We start from the raw sequence: 6,519 nt of genomic DNA on the forward strand, positions 1-6,519 counted from the left end.
AATGTAAACACACGGGCGAATATTCTCTCATGGCGTTGTAACCGATTACACGGGCCGATTTTTCCGCTCTCGCCCGTATTACACGCGCAGGTCGGTCTCGTCGCGTTCGTTCGTATAAAGCGTGCACGTGAAGTGAAACGCGCGCGCGGTGTGCTCGTTGATTCGAAAGGAATAATCGGATTAAAGGCTGAATACTGGCTGCCGCCGCGCCGGGGTGCGCAGTTCATTGTGAACGTTGACTCGAGAGGGATGAAACCGAACGTAGCTATGCGGAATACGGGCGGTTCCTTTCTCCTACGACAATCGACGCTTCCAGGTCTGACCGAATTCGATTCCGTGGGGCCGAACGCCCAGGCCACGTGGCCCCTATTACATAATATTAGACTTACACCCCCTCATACCCTCTTATTAGGACGTCGGTGAGAGCGTGCAACAACCTTGGCGATTCCACTGGAATGAAATCGCAGTCCCACGCGATCATCTCGAGTGTGATGCCGTCGACGATGATGGTCGCGGTGGTGGACTCGCGAGGGAGACGGTGGTTTCTCTTTTTTCTGATTTAGAAGGGGAGAGAATCACGGGGAGAGACACATCGCGTTCGTATTCCTTCAATCGTTGACCGATGATATTGTTTTAGAATATTGAAAATATATAGAAATCGTGAATATTCCAAGTTGCGATTGATTGAGATGAAGGGGTATTTTCCACAGCTCGTTTATTAATTTAAACATCAGAGATTTAACTCTGTTAAATATTGAATACTAATACCTAAGGAGTGTAATCGTAACATCCCTCTCCACATTTTCACAGTAGACTGTCCTAAAATATAGCTCCTACACCTACGATCGTCCTTGTAATAATTCTTAATTACGCTCCTTCTCAATTACCTCATTATTCACCTGATTACTCGCAGCGCAAGCGCACAAAGGGAGAGACAAAGGCCAAATAACGAAACGACAATCGGCGTTTAATTTTTACGCGAATGAAACTTTTGCAGGTGGGCATTGAAAGGTGAGTGGGCCCCCTCTGGGTTGAAAAGTGTCAATCTGTCGATTACCGACGAGAAAGAAAGATTCGATGTCGGCTGGATAACGGTGCAAGATATAGTAGATGGCTATCGATTTCTCTCTCTCTCTCTCTCTCTCTCTCTTTCTCTTTCTCTTTCTCTCTCTGGCGACTAATTATCGCCAACATTATCAGCGCGTTGCGGCAATTTCAGCTGAATCATCCGCGTGGACGCACCTGAACCCTCTGGCCGCGAGGAAAACGACCTGTTCCCAAGCGAATCGTGCGAATAGGCAACGCAGTCGGTGCATGTGTGTGTATATGCATGCGGTCTAAGGCCTCAGCGCGTATAATCGCAGCGATCCCACGAATTCGAAACGAGATACGCGTACGGTTAACGCGCTTAGGTTTGTGCTCGCATTCAGAGGCGACTACGTTCCGGATTAGCAGTGATCTCCTTTGTCGGGGCAACGATCGGTGCACCGCCGTTATATACCATGAGCTAAGGTTTGCGTATCGCATGATCGGTGAGAACGATCGATAGGTGAGCTGGACGAATGGGGAAAGGATTGGCTATTTTCCTCCGCTCTTTTGATAATAGTCTAGGTTTATTTATACAGCGACGGAGAGAAGGAAATCTTTTCTTCAGAAAAATTTGGTTTTCAAAAAGTTATGGCATTTCTTTTTCGCTGGATTTGGAGAGAGTTATGATTTCGACAACTAACGATGTAAAAAGAACCAAATTGATTCGAATTAAAGGGCCACGGTGAAATTTATTTGACTTTTGAAAGATATAAAGTAAAATTCCAAAAACTTGATATCAATAAATGCTACACATTTCTACCAATGAACTAAAATATAATCATTTTGTTAATTCATCGACGAATCAAAGTAATTCGAAATGGTCTGTCCACTGTTAGATTCTCTCCATCTAGTGAGAAATCACTCTTTCACAAGCTATTGTGCGTCGAAGGAAGTTGCCAGAGCTATGAAAACATTACAGACTTTTTTTACGTCATGTTCGAACGTGACAGATCTCGCAGGATACTCTAAGAAAACGTCATGACATTCCCACCCGATGACGGAATGACCTGTGCTATTGCAGGTGAGTAAGAATCATCGGCATCCGCTATCAAAACCGTTCCCTCATTGTACTATGGTTTTTCTTCTCAAGTGAAGATCAATCATTTGCTGGACCTCCGATTCTGACGGTCCATCGACCTTGTTCCGAACAATTGACGCATTGTGCCACGTTCACCTTGAATCTTTCATTGGGACAATGAAACGAACGTTCCTCACGAAAGTTCTTAATCTCTAACACCGAACGATCATCATCGATAAAGACAGATTTTTTGGCTTTAATCGTAATTAAATGAAACAGAGTTTGTTCGATTCTTCTGGCGCTAAATATCAGCATTATCGGCGAGTGACAAAGGTTTTTAATCATTTTCGAACGATTTCACACATCGTTCAATATTTCTTCATACAAAAAAAAAAAAAAAAAAAAGAAAAAAGGAAAAGGAAAATGATTTGCGAATGATTCAAGATAATCCCAATGTAGCAATTGCTTACACCAACCACCCTTTCTAAAAACCATCATGTAAAAAGTGCTATACCGACTCGTAAATACAGATTTGGTAAAATGAGTACGTTGGAATAGCAGTCGGGTTCATTAGCCAGAGGTATCGTTAACCTTCGTTAGCGTAGCGATCGCGGCGCGGTATGTTCCGCGCGGATTCGAGGAATTGCCTTACAGCCGGAAATTTCGCCAGATATTTATGTACCGGAGCCGGAGGGATGCAACTGTCTACCGTATAGTCCTGTAATTTCGGGATTTCCACTTTCCAGGCGTTCATCGGCAACGATACAGAGACACGGTTCCCAACCTGTCGCTTGCCACCCCTTTAAGGGTCGTTTCGTTTCAAGAGAATCCGAGACTGAATCAGATAGATTCCAAAAAGCGAAAGAGAGTGTAACGACGGGTGATAATAAAAGCATATCAATAATACTGACATTAATATTAATTAAATATCACTGAATAGAAGTTAAAATTGTATTTAAACATTACGTTATTAACGTTCTTGAATATCGCGTTAAATTTTGCCAAATAATCATCTACAAGACTCAACCCCTAGAAATTATAGAATGGAACGACGATCATTTGTCCTGTACCAATCTCAGAATCATTGGAATTATCATTCGAATGAGATGACCAATGTACAGGCTGACAAAGTGTCAGGTTATTCGACAGTGATAAGCGACAAAAGGTTGGGAGACACTGAGGTAGAGGGAAAGAGTACGCGCGACAGCCTCCCCAACGCGTATCTCTCATCCTTCGTCTACGTCACGCTCTCAGCTTCCTGCTCTGTGATCTCAGCCCGTCTGAGTTTCATCCCTCTTCAAGTTAGCTAACAGCAGGATCCTGCACAATGTAGTCGTGATTGCAAATCCGCTCGTTATCATCAAAACTGCGCCCGACCTAACGAAACCCACCCCCTCGACGCGCGCAACGTTCTCTCTCGTTCTCTCCCGCCTGTCTGTCTCTCCTGCCTCGTTCCGCTTCTACGCGAGCTGTATCATCCTGTCGTTCCTTTGACGCGACGAAGTAAGTAAGTACTTTCAGAGAGTAAAGAGATTCCCTGCTTTCGCGAAATTTTTCTCCTTGATCGAGAGAGTTCGAAAGTCTCCCTTCTTACTGCTCTTCTTCTTCTTTAGCTATGTTCTTACGTCGAGCAATTCAATCACTAATAACGGAGAAGCAAAATTTCGGTTTCTGACGGTTGATTCGAGTGGAAGTGACGTGAAAGTTGAAGATGTTGCGAAGACAGAGTGTTTTCTGGTTTTGAAATGTTTTTCGGGGCGAAGATAATTGCATCCAGACGCCATATTAGAATATTTTTAAAAGTTTCGAGAATTAAAATTGGAAAGCTGTGGAATCGAGGTGGAGGATATTTAAGGAATTTTCAGAAATTTTCTTCCAATGTTTAAAATAAAATGAAATCTGTTTTTAATATTCCAAGATTCTACGATACTAATTTTTCAATATTCCAATACTCCAAAATTCCATTCTTTTTCACCAAATTTCTATTCTTCGTTTCAAATACACTTGAAATCTCACTCTCTCGCTCTACCTAGGCGTAAATAATTAACAACGTCAACTACATTTCCCGAGAACGGAAAAAAGAGGCTCGCGGTTTCTCACCGAATATTTTCCCAGGAATTTCCCGACGTCCAAACGAGATTATCATAATAAAAGTGATCCAAAGGGACCTGTTCGAATTTGAAAGCGACTATTGTCGCGTAGCCCTCGATACTCCATAAAAGAATACAAATTCGAGTGAGCAGCCTGACGTGTCACTCGCGGCAAACCACCTGCTGTGCAAACATGCAAACTCCTGTTAAAAAATCCAGCGACACGGCAGCCGACTTTCTTTCACGGTTACGTTATACGAAACACTTGACGTTAAATGGAACGCTGATAAACCTGGCCTCGACCTGGTCACGTATTCCACAAGATCGTAGCATTTTTTTCTTTTTTTCAGGTTACATTCGCTGAGTTGGAAGTAAGCAGGTACAGTTGATGAATTTTTTATTAGAAAGATATCTGATTTAGTGGAAGAAGATATTTACTATAGGTTTGATATTGGAAAGGAAATAATCCTTAAACTAAAATTGTGCAGAACACCCCTAATAAACACCATCATTCAAAAGTAAATAAATTGGACATTTACCATTTTTATGGAACTTGCTATTGCTAAACAGTGTTCATTGTTAGATCCTTTCGTAAATTTACGTGTAACGTGTTTTGTAATGTATTAAATTGCCTAATCGAAGACAACTGAGCAACAATGTCGCACACACGCTAAAAATCCAAGGACCATGATCGTCGATACATACACGATTCCGAAGGAGAAAGGGAACATCGATCGCGAACGGGATTCTCGATGGTATCGATTAATGCGACAGAAGAGTGCCGCCACGACGCATACGGCCCGCTTGTCCCCTTTTGCCAGGATCGGCATCGCTGGAACCCCGTGGCTCCTTTTTCCAAGGATCCACCGCGTGTCCTCGCAAGGTAGGACCTTTGTCCAGCCTCGCTCCCACTAGCGAAATAATTCGACCGCCATTTTTCTCGCTTTATACCGGATAAGCGTTACTAATGGCCCTGTTCCCTGCCGATCGCCAAGACCCTTGGGACAGTCCGTTGCCGGTTCTTGCACGCGTAAACGCGTTTTACGCACTCTTACACTACCGTTCAAAAGTATACCGAATATACCTGGTCACAGTCGATAAAGCGAGATCCCAATTAAAGAACTGGGAACAAACGGGATTCCACTATTCAAACGTAGATCAGAGTGTTCTGAGATGCTGATATTTGAAAGTTCGAAGATGATCCTCAAATGTTTGAATTCTCGAATTGCAAAGCTCCCAAATTTCGAAGTTCCCAAGTTTCTAAATTGTCCAATTGTCACACTCTCAAATTTTAAAACCCCTAAGATAGACTTGCGTTCCAATATGTTGAAATTCCAAGAGTCCAAGATTCTAATTTTTCGAATATCCAAGGTTCATAATCGAAGATACTATTGTATTAATTCGGCCGGATTCGAAGGGTTGGTATACTTCTGAACGATAGTGTACCCACATGAGTCTTTGTAGCGGCTGCACGCGCGCGTTTCGCGAACCTGTGCGAACACGCGCCTACGATGATCTTAACAAATAGGGAGTATCGCACCGCATCGGGAACGTATAACGCGCATTTGTCTCGAAAATGTTAGGTCGGCTGTGAAGGCGTCGCGATAAATTCAGAGAATTCGAGACTTTCTCGTTTTTTTCCTTTGTAAACGAGCAAAATCTCTAAATTTAAAATATAATTTTAGACTCGAATGTCTCTACAATCAAAATACAAGTTCCTCTATGTTTACCTCGTAAAATTCTATCCAACGAGCCTTAAACTACTGTTAATTTCGAGCAGCAGTATTTTCTGTTTCGAGAAATGCTTCGAGTCGCACGTAAACCTACGAGAGTTCTCTCTCGCGTCTCCATTGTTTAACATCGTCGTCAAATCGGCCCGAGGATTTCATTTTGAATATGAAACACCGGAATACATCTGCATGCGGTTTCGCAGCAGGTGTTCCACCTTTCCTTTTCTGCTTTGAATCGTACTTCACACTCGAGGAAATTTCTATCATCCACGGGGATGCAATGGGTTTTGTCGTCTTTACCGCGAAGTCACGTTCGAGACGCGGGCTTTTTCACTCAGGTAACAACCCGTGTGCCACGGATGAAATTCCAAATGATACATGCCCTTTCACTGAGCTTTTGATACCATCACGATATTAAAAGAATTCCTAGTTATCTCCCTCTCTTGTTCAGTATTCATTTACAAGTAGAAATTTTACAAAAATTTATACTGTATTGAAATTCCAATATTGAAACAGGCATACTGCCTAAATTACTCTAACCATTCATCCGTGGCCATCGGTAATAATACAATAACGATTTCTATGTCATATT

Source organism: Frieseomelitta varia, unplaced genomic scaffold, assembly GCF_011392965.1.
Source record: "Frieseomelitta varia isolate USP_RPSP 00005682 unplaced genomic scaffold, Fvar_1.2 scaffold_902, whole genome shotgun sequence".
Lineage (NCBI taxonomy): Eukaryota > Metazoa > Arthropoda > Insecta > Hymenoptera > Apidae > Frieseomelitta > Frieseomelitta varia.